The 10,000-nt window shown below is 45.2% G+C and overlaps 1 protein-coding gene across 2 annotated transcripts in view; it reads right to left on the bottom strand.

Annotated features, from left to right (window-relative positions):
- LOC135102249 (uncharacterized) overlaps nucleotides 1-2,533 on the bottom strand; it is a 20,885-nt gene extending 18,352 nt beyond the window's left edge. Inside the window, exon 1 of one of the 2 annotated variants that reach the window (XR_010269599.1) lies at nucleotides 2,336-2,533. The gene's annotated coding sequence lies outside the window, so the exon portion shown is untranslated. The remainder of the gene's footprint in view (nucleotides 1-2,335) is intronic. The other variant, XM_064007161.1, reaches the window with a different exon arrangement.
- Between the last annotated feature and the right edge of the window lie 7,467 nt (nucleotides 2,534-10,000).

Consider the following 10,000-nt stretch of genomic DNA (forward strand, 5'->3'; position numbering starts at 1 on the left):
TGTACAACTCTTGGGAGCAGTTAAAGAAGAGGTGTTTTTATAAGTGTTCCTGTGTCTATGTCTCTTATAACTGGAGGGATTTAAGAGTGTACTGCTTTCCCACGGACTGTTTGCTGTTCCCGCGTCTTAGACTCCCTCCGTCTGCGAACACCGCTTGTTATGAGGGTCTCTGAGTCTGGCACTGAGGCGTACATTCCCCAAACCTTCAGAGTCAGTAATCAGGATAGGACAATAAATAACGGGTTCATGCTTGATAATGATGGATGAAAAAAAAGATTGGCACTTTCTTGGGGAAGGAAGGAAGGGCAGGCACATTCTGAAGGGAAGGAAGGAAGGAAGGAAGAAATGAAGGAAGGAAAGAAAGTAGAAAGGACAGGCACTTTCTGAAGGAGAAGAAAACAACAGTATTCAGCAAGAAGTTATGCTGATCAATCCCTGGAGAAAAGAGGAGGAGAGTGAACAATAACAATCAGAAAAAAAAAAACATGAATAAAATAACTTTCTAGAGGCAAATAAGAAAAAGTCACTATCTCAAGGAGGGGAAGGAAGGAGGGGATGAAGGAGCTGTCACTTTCAGGCAGAGAAAACCCAAACCAAAACAAAACAAAACAGCCACTTTCCTTCCGTGTTAAAAGAGAAGCAATTTTCATAAACTCTCAACCGCAGTGTAGTGTAATTCTTTTAGTGGGATTAATTTCAATTGCCTGTGAAAGAAACGGTATAGGGTCACTAATTTCCTGGACCCGAGAGCCGAGCCATTATTTCCAGGTTAACTCACTAGCCTCAGTTTTCCAGGGGAGGAGGCGGCGAGGGAGTGCACGGGCGGGGAGGAGAAAGAGAGAACTTAAGAAACAAACAAATGGAATGGGAGGATGAGACGAAGGGAGCGAGAACACGGACAATAAGAAGTAGGAAAAGATGAGGATGAGGAGGAGAAGAACGAGAAGGACGAGGATGAGGAGGAGGAGAGAAGAAAGAAAAGGAAAAGGAGGAGGGAGGGGAGGAAAAAAATGAGGACCACAGAGAGAGAATAATATAAAGCAGATACATTGATTTTTATGAGGCTGTTTGTGGTGACGGTGAGTGAAGTAAGAGAGAAGAAACGAAAGAGGAAGAGGATGAGGAGGAGGAGGAGAAGGAGGAGGAAAGAAAAATGAGAATGAAGATGATGATGATGATGATGATGATGAAGATGATGGAGAAGGAAAACGAGTAGGAAAAGGATAAAGAAAATGAGAATGAGGTTGACAATAAGGTAGAAAAAAAAAATAAGATGATGAGGAATAAGAGAGTGATGGGAAGGGAGAAGGGAGACGAAAGAGGGGCCAAAATTAATGAGGGAACAGATGAAGCGTGCGTCCAGACCTATCGGGCCATTGTGAGGGAGTGGACGGCGTAAACAATGAGAGTGGTTTCTTCCCCACACACACTCCACTCCTGCTACCTCCACGCGAAGGAATGATGAATGGCGGGGCTCATTTCATCCCATCTCCCTCCCTTCCCTCCTGAGGCTTAAAAGTCGCACGCATTGAGAAAACCGAGTAAAAAAAAAAAATCTCTTAGGGCTTTTGTGGCAAATGAGGAGAGGAGGAAGAGTGATAAGAAGGGGGAGCATTTTCAGGAGCATCCATCAGAGTTCTGCTGATGTTCAGATGGTAAAATAATGAAGCATGAGAAAGAGAGAGAGAGAGAGAGAGAGAGAGAGAGAGAGAGAGAGAGAGAGAGAGAGAGAGAGAGAGAGAGAGAGAGAGAGAGAGAGATAATTGGAGCGTGATTTTTTATGCATGTACAGAAATGAAAGAAACCAGATATGAGAGAGAAGAAAGAATACATGAATCTTTTCCTCCTCACTAATTAGAAAATGTAGAAGTCGAATAATAATGAGGACAAGAAGGATGAGGATGAGGATGAGGAGTAGGTGTGGGTGGGGGTTAAGAAGTACAAAGGTCACACACGTGCACTTCAAGAGGTCTGTGTGTTCAGAAACAAAGTTCCCTCTTGTGCTGACACGAACTTTCAACATTTCATGCCTGTGTGATGCGAGGCGCGCACAGAGGAAGCCTTCTCTTGAGTCTCGCCAGCAGACCCCGGGAAGGCTGAGGACAAGCCCGTGAATGTTGAGGGAGAGTGTGTGAGACAGGATTGTGTGGCGAGGAACGTTTAAGGTGGTGGTGTAGAATGTAGATTGACACACACACACACACACACACACACACACACACACATTATGTTCTTATTGTGGATGCATTTCTCTCTCTCTCTCTCTCTCTCTCTCTCTCTCTCTCTCTCTCTCTCTCTCTCTCTCTCTCTCTCTCTCTCTCTCTCTCTCTCTCACCTCCTCTTCTTGAGCCTTTTGGTCCAGGATCGGACGCGCACGTGCCGTCCCGAGGTGAGGGGTGCGCCGTCCTTGTACCACACCAGCTCGGGGGGCGGCAGGCCCTCGGCGGAACACTCCAGCGTCAGATTGTAGCCCTCCACCACCGAGTCGTCCTGCAGCCCCCTCACCCGCGGGGCCTGGGCTGTGGAGGGCCAGGAGGCATTAGTGATGGGCTAGCTCAAGGGCGCGCTGCTATTGAGGGTGCTAATAAAAGTGAGGATGATGACAGGATCCTTGGGGTTATTGGTCAAGGTGGGACAAGAAATAATGGGTTCACGCTTGATGAAGTTGGATAAAAAAAAAAAAAAAAAAAAAAAAAAAAAAAATATATATATATATATATATATATATATATATATATATATATATATATATATATATATATATATATATATATATATATATATATATATATATATATATATATATATATATATATATGTATATATATATATATATATATATATATATATACGAGTATATATATATATATATATATATATATATATATATATATATATATATATATATATATATATATATATATATATATATATATATATATATATATATATATATATGAATTGGTTTACAGATAGAGTGGTAGATGATTGGAATAGACTTAGTAAGGCATTTTGTGAGTGGCGAGTCAATGGGGAACTTTGAAATGAAAGACTAATAAAAGGTGTGTGTACTCAAGGTATGTGTGTTTAAAAAGAGACACCACGTGCAGGCCTACTGGCTTACTGCGACCTACCATATGTTCTCATGTTCTTATGATCCTAATTTTGTTATCAATACCCTCACAACCACCATCATTATTACCCACCATCATTACTACTATTAAAACTATTACCACAATCACTACTCTCGAACAGTCTGCTCCCACTCCCTTTGTACATCTCGCTCTCCCTCGCCCTCCCCTCCCGTGTGCCTCCCGCCTCCCGCAGCAGTGCCACGTGTCCACACCCGGGCGGCCCCAGGAGGCACCAGCAGGCACCCACCTTCCCCATGCGACACTAGCTTCACGTTTTCTCTCGGTGCTTCATTAAAGAAAACAGACGGTTCCCCTGCCCCCCCCCACCCCTCCCAGTATATTTGACTCTCTCCCCGCCCCCCACCGCCCATTGCTCTTCCCATAAAACCTTCCCTATTTTCTTTTATGCCTACGTTGAGCAACCGCCAGGGGACTGTAGGAGAGAGAGAGAGAGAGAGAGGAGAGAGAGAGAGAGAGAGAGAGAGAGAGAGAGAGAGAGAGAGAGAGAGGTGGGGGAGGGGGAAGGTTTTTAAGTGCGATGACTCTCACGGCACGACCCCTCACCCCCCCCGTCCACCCCCTATTACCCCCCACCTCTTCTTTCCCCCTCCTCCTCCCTCGCAAACTGGCAGGGGCTCGAGTATACCCGCTGACCTCCCTGGCCGGCGCGGGCGTGGGCGTGGGCATGGGCGGCGGGCAGGTGTGGTGTAGGGAGCACGTGGGCCCGGCAGTGGTGGTGAACAAGGCTGTTTGGGCAGAAGGCGTGGGAGAGGAGTGCGACGGCGGGGCAGGAGGTGGTATGGTGTGAGATGGTAAAGAAGTGATGGTATTGGTACAGGAACACTAATGAACACAAAGGAACATGAAAAACAAGCAGTAGCAGTCTTGTTCACTTTTACGAGACTAGACTGTGCACGGGAGGGCGGGATGACTGGGTGAAGTGGGAAGATATGCACCGGGTACTGGGTTTGGGTCCTGCAGTGGGGAATGGGTGCTTTCTTTGTGATGTGAGTGAACCGTGAGAGGCTGGGTACGGCGGGGCACGACGGGGCGAGGCGGGGCGAGGTGGGGGACGGCAAGAGTGGTGTCAAGCTGTCTAATTTGGGGTTGTGTTCAGGTGGGATGAAGGACGAGTGCTTAAGGGGTCAGGGTTCCCTCGCCCCCCCTACTATACTGCCACTGCTGCCATAGCCTTCGATTTGAGCCAAGACAACGACAAGCCCGCCCTCACGCCCACCATACCGGACACGCCTTCACCGTCACCGCCACCACCCCGACCACCATCATCGCTACCACTACTATCCTCATTGGCAGCCTTTATTCTGTCCCCCTGCTTGACAAACACACCCTCAAGTTTTCTTCACACGTGCTTTCTATTTGCCTGTAGCGTTCACCCTCCCCATAGCTCATCGGTGCCGGCTCTTCGCCCATCGCCCTGTCTGCCTTGGCCGTGTTTCTCGTCGCCGGGATGTCACTCGTTCGCCTTAACTAAACTGTCCCGCTGCCCTCACCTCCACTCTTAGCCACACTCCTCCCCTACACATGCTTTTCACTTTCGCTGCAGGGTTTTGCAATATTCTGAACCTCTTCTCCCCGCCACCCTTTTCCGTCAGAACAAGTGCCACAAGGTCGCCCACGAGTTGGAACATAAATATCCACTCCTTGTCTGTTTATTTACTCATCTCCGCCAGACACTTTTTACCGCAGCAGACCGACATGAAAGGATTGCGTAAACCGCCCCTATCTCGTCAATGATTTTTCACCCCGTATCTGAAGAAGAGAGAGAGAGAGAGAGAGAATAAAAAAAGAATCTAAGGTTGGTAGGAAGAAGAAGACCGCCAGTTAGTCTCCAGAAACACTGACGTCAATGATAGAGGGAGGGAAAAGTGGATCGAGAGAGGGTATTAGAGAAAGAAGGTTGGCGGAAGGAGGACTGGAAGGATATAAGGACAAAAGGGAAGGAGGAAAGGAGGAAGAGGCATGATAGGACAGAAAAAAAAAAAAAAAAAAAAAGGCGAAAAAAAACAAGTCAGTATCCCCTTAAGGAGTTTTTAAGCCATTTATCAATAGGCTATGTTAAAAAAAAAAAAAATCTGTGGACGCAACAAAACGATGATAGATTGTTATTATTTTTTTTCTCTAAGTCCCAAATGAGGGATGGAGGTTCCTTTTTCTTCCACCATCATCATATTAACATCCATTTCTCTTTTCTCTTTCCCGTCGCCTCTCTTTCCTTGGTTTTTAGCGTGAAAGAGGAGAAAGAAGAGGAAGAGGGCAATGCGACGGCGTGGGAACCAGACAGCTTAACACACAAAACAGAAAAACAGGATGGTGGGAGAAAGGAAAAAATAGTGGAGAATGCGAAGGGGGAAAGAAGAAGAAATAAAGAAAAAAAAAAAGACGGTAATGAAATCGAATGAAATGAATGATGCTTTTGAATACTGTATGATAAACCAGAATAGAAAGTAAAAAAAAGAATAATGAAAAAAAGAATGGAAGATAAGAAATAATAAAACGTGAATAAAGGAGAAACAGGGGGAGGTGTAAAGAAAAGAGAATAACTTGAGAATGAAATAAAAAGGAAGGCACGTAAAAGAAAGTCGTTGAAGCGTAAAAAGGAACAGGATGTAAAAATATATATATGTAAAAAAAAAAAAAAGAAGAAATGGAGAAGGAAGAGAAGGAGAGAAAGAAGGAGAGAAGCAATGAACAGAGAACAGAAAGATAAAAAAAAAAAGGAAAGAAGGACAAGACAAAAAGGAAACATGGAAGAGAAGATAGGCAGAAAGAAATAAAGGAAAGGAGAAAAGGAAAGGAATTAAAGAAAATGAAAAAAAAAATTGTATTGTAAAAAAATGATATAAAGGAAAAAGGGAGAAAGTGGAACAGAGGAAAGCGAAAAGAAGGAAAAAAAGAGAAAGAGAAAGACAAAAATAAAAAAAAATATGAAAAGATAACAAAAATAATGAAATCAGAATTAACTAGACTAAAAACGGATATAGGAAGGAAGGAAGACGGAAGAGGAGGAGGAGGAGGAGGAGGAGGAGGAGGAGGAGGAGGAGGAGGAGGAGGAGGAGGAGGAGGAGACGGAAGAGAAGAAAAAGAAGGAGGAGGAGGAGGAGGAGGAGGAGGAGGAGGAGCTCATCGTCTTCAGCTGTATATAGCAAGTTGTATTGAGTATGACGTGCGGGTCCCCCCTTTTTATGCCCCCTCTCCCTCCCTCCCTTTCCTTTCTCTCTCTCTCTCTTCCGTACTCTTGGCACGAGTATGGTGGATCTGTCGACTCCACTACCACCACCACCACCACCCCAACAGCAACAACAACAACTACTACTACTACTACTACTACTACTACTACCACCACTACTACTACTACTACTACTACTACTACTACTATCAGTCACTACCACCATCACTTCTAAAATCGCCAATTGCATAGTCTGCCTTACTCTGACCACCACCACCTTCACCACTACCACCACCACTGTCACCACCACCACGACTATATCTGCCCCTGATACCCCATGCCCTACTGTCCTCATTTCTGTCCTTGCAAACACACACACACACACACACACACACACACACACACGTTGCTATCTATCGTTTACTCTTGGCGTGTGTTTGTGAGTGCATATGAGGGAGGAAGGGAAGGGAAGGGAAGAGAAGGAGATATATTAAGCTTGCATTCTTAATTAAACACTTTCCCGCTTTCATCGGCACCACTTTTCAAATGCTACGTAGATGATTGGCCAAGTTCCCATGTGTGTTTTTCTCAATGGTAGTGTAGAGTCCTTGTTAAACTTTCGTTGGAATCATGAAAACACCCCTGAGAACCCAAATTCTTTCCAGCTAAGCCTGTTAAGAGAAGCAGATGTGTCCCTGAAACGTTTAAGAATACGAGCTTATACGTACGTTTTTTTGTGGATGATGCAGAACTAGTGTGGAATCATGGAAACACCGTTAAAACCCAAATATTTTCTCCATAAGCCTGTTAAATGTCGATATGTCACTGAAATGTTGAAGTGTACAAATTTATATCAAGAACACGAGTGTGGAACAGCGAAGCGGATAAGATTAAATACTTCGGGGAAGCAGGAAGGAAGGAGAGACGTGAAGGAAGGAAGAGAAGAGGTACGATAATCACTGAGTTGAAAGCACCAACAACAATGAGAAAAATACAAGTGCTTATACAGAAGAGGTCCATGAAGATAGGAGGTGAGTGAAGTGATGAAGACATGAAGGAAGTAAGAGACAGGCTAAGGAACAAAATAGAAAGAGGCATCAAAGAGTTCGTATGCAGCAATAATGATGGGGGAAATAAAGGTGCCAAATCCGGAGTGCCACAGTTTCAAGGTCGGGAGAAGCGCGTGACGAAGTGAAGGGGGAGAGAGAGAGAGAGAGAGAGAGAGAGAGAGAGAGAGAGAGAGAGAGAGAGAGAGAGAGAGAGAGAGAGAGAGAGAGAGAGAGAGAGAAATGGGCACGCAAACTTCTGGCAATTCAGGAAACCCATGGAACTTGCAACACTCGAGAAAATGACGAAAGACAGAAAAGAATCACAAAAATTCACACGACTCACGAAAAAGTCACGAAAAAGTCACGGAAACCCACAAAAACCTCATGAAATTAATGACAGTCACGAAATTCACTCACAAACTTACCCAACCATGAAAATATATATATATAAAAAAGAAAACAAAACTTACAGTAAAACAAAGCTAACATCACACACACACACACACACACACACACACACACACACACACACACACACACACACACGGCAAATGACATCAACGTGACGTCACAACTAACCCCCCACCATCTCCTTCACCCACTCCAGCCTTCTGCCAGACGTAAGAGAGAGAGAGAGAGAGAGAGAGAGAGAGAGAGAGAGAGAGAGAGAGAGAGAGAGAGAGAGAGAGAGAATAATGAGACGATGCGCCTTACTCTCCCTCTCTCCCTCCTTCCCTCTCTTCTAATCTCCCTGCCTACCTCTCTCTCTCTCTCTCTCTCTCTCTCTCTCTCTCTCTCTCTCTCTCTCTCTCTCTCTCTCTCTCTCTCCCTTCTCCAGTTGGCACTCATCACAGCAAGGGGGAGAGGGGGTGGGGTGGCGGGGATGGCTGTGAGTGAGTGTTAGGGTGTGGGAGGGAGAGATGGACAGGGTTAAGAGAGAGGGAGAGGGAGGGGAGTGAGTCGCAAGCAGGGGTCAAGCATAGCATAGTTTGTGCTTGTGGTGGCGGTGGCGGTGATGGTGGTGGTGGTGGTGATAGTGGAGATGGTGGTGGTGGTGGTGGTGGTGGTGGTGGTGGTGATGAAGATGAAGGAAGTAGATGGTGGTGATGATGGTATCTTTGGAGGAATACGATTGGATACTGTTTGCATAGAAGAAGAGGAGGACGAGGAAGAGGAGGAGGAGGAGGAGGAGCAGGAGGAGCAAGAGGAGGAGGAGGAGGAAGAGGAGGAGGAGGTGGAAAAAGAGGAGGAGGAATAAGAAAGAGAAAACTATTTTATCACGAAAAGAAAACGAACTTATTTACAAACACCCAAAAAATGCATTGATAACTTTTATACGCTACACTAGAGAGAGAGAGAGAGAGAGAGAGAGAGAGAGAGAGAGAGAGAGAGAGAGAGAGAGAGAGAGAGAGAGAGAGAGAGAGAGAGAGAGAGAGAACTGGCACAGGTGGAGAAGAGCAGCAGAAGAGGAGGAGGAGGCGGATGGGAGAGAGTACGAGAGGGGAGGCAGCTACAAGAAGGAGAGAGGTAGGAGGAGAAGGAGGAGGAGGAGGAGGAGGAGGAGGAGGAGGAGGAGGAGGAGGAGCAGAGGAGTCGCTGTCTAGTCACTCCTGCTGCCAAGATTTTACTCGCTGGCAGCAGACCTGATGTATGAGGCTGAAGTGCGTGCCACGTCCCTCTCCTCTTCCCCTCCTCCTCCTCCTCCTCCTCCCCGCCCCAGCCCGTATGAAGACACCCGTAAACTCGCTTGCAAGGACACACCCAGAGTATAGTTGGACGTGATGCTGCGGTCAAGGGGAGGAGGAGAAGGGAGAGGAGGATGAGGAGGAAGAGGAAGGAGAGAAGAGGCGAAAAAGGAAATCGAGTAGTTTAAGTAAAAATGAATGCAACAGCGGCTGTAAAAACAACAACAACAACGCCAGCAACAACAGCAACAAATACTACTGCTACTACTACTGCTACTACTACTACTACTACTACTACTACTACTACTACTACTATTACTGCCATTACTACTACCATTCCAAATGCAAAAGTAACAGTAGCAGCAACATAATTAATAGCAATTGGAGTACTAACAACTAACAACAGCAGCAGCGCCAGCAGCAACAATAACAACAACAAACAAAAGCACCTACTACTACTACTACTACTGCATTAACAATAACAATAGCAACAACAACAACAACAACAACAACAATAACAACAACAAACAAAAGCACCTACTACTACTACTACTACTGCAATAACAATAACAATAGCAACAACAACAACAACAACAACAACAACAATAACAACAATGAAACGTACTACTACTACTACTACTAATCCTGTTACTATTCATGCTACTGCTACTACTATTACTACTACTATTACTACTATTACTACTACTACTACTACTACTACTCCTATACCTACTTTTACTACTACTACAACTACAACTACTATTATTACTGGTACTACTACTACTACTGCTACTACTACTATTACTATTACGATGATGTTTTGGCTGACTAGACGCACGTTCTCTCTCTCTCTCTCTCTCTCTCTCTCTCTCTCTCTCTCTCTCTCTCTCTCTCTCTCCCCTCACCCTAAGGTCACCGACATGTCCTCACGCCTTCTTCTGCTCC

This window comes from Scylla paramamosain, chromosome 1, assembly GCF_035594125.1.
Source record: "Scylla paramamosain isolate STU-SP2022 chromosome 1, ASM3559412v1, whole genome shotgun sequence".
Classification (NCBI taxonomy): domain Eukaryota; kingdom Metazoa; phylum Arthropoda; class Malacostraca; order Decapoda; family Portunidae; genus Scylla; species Scylla paramamosain.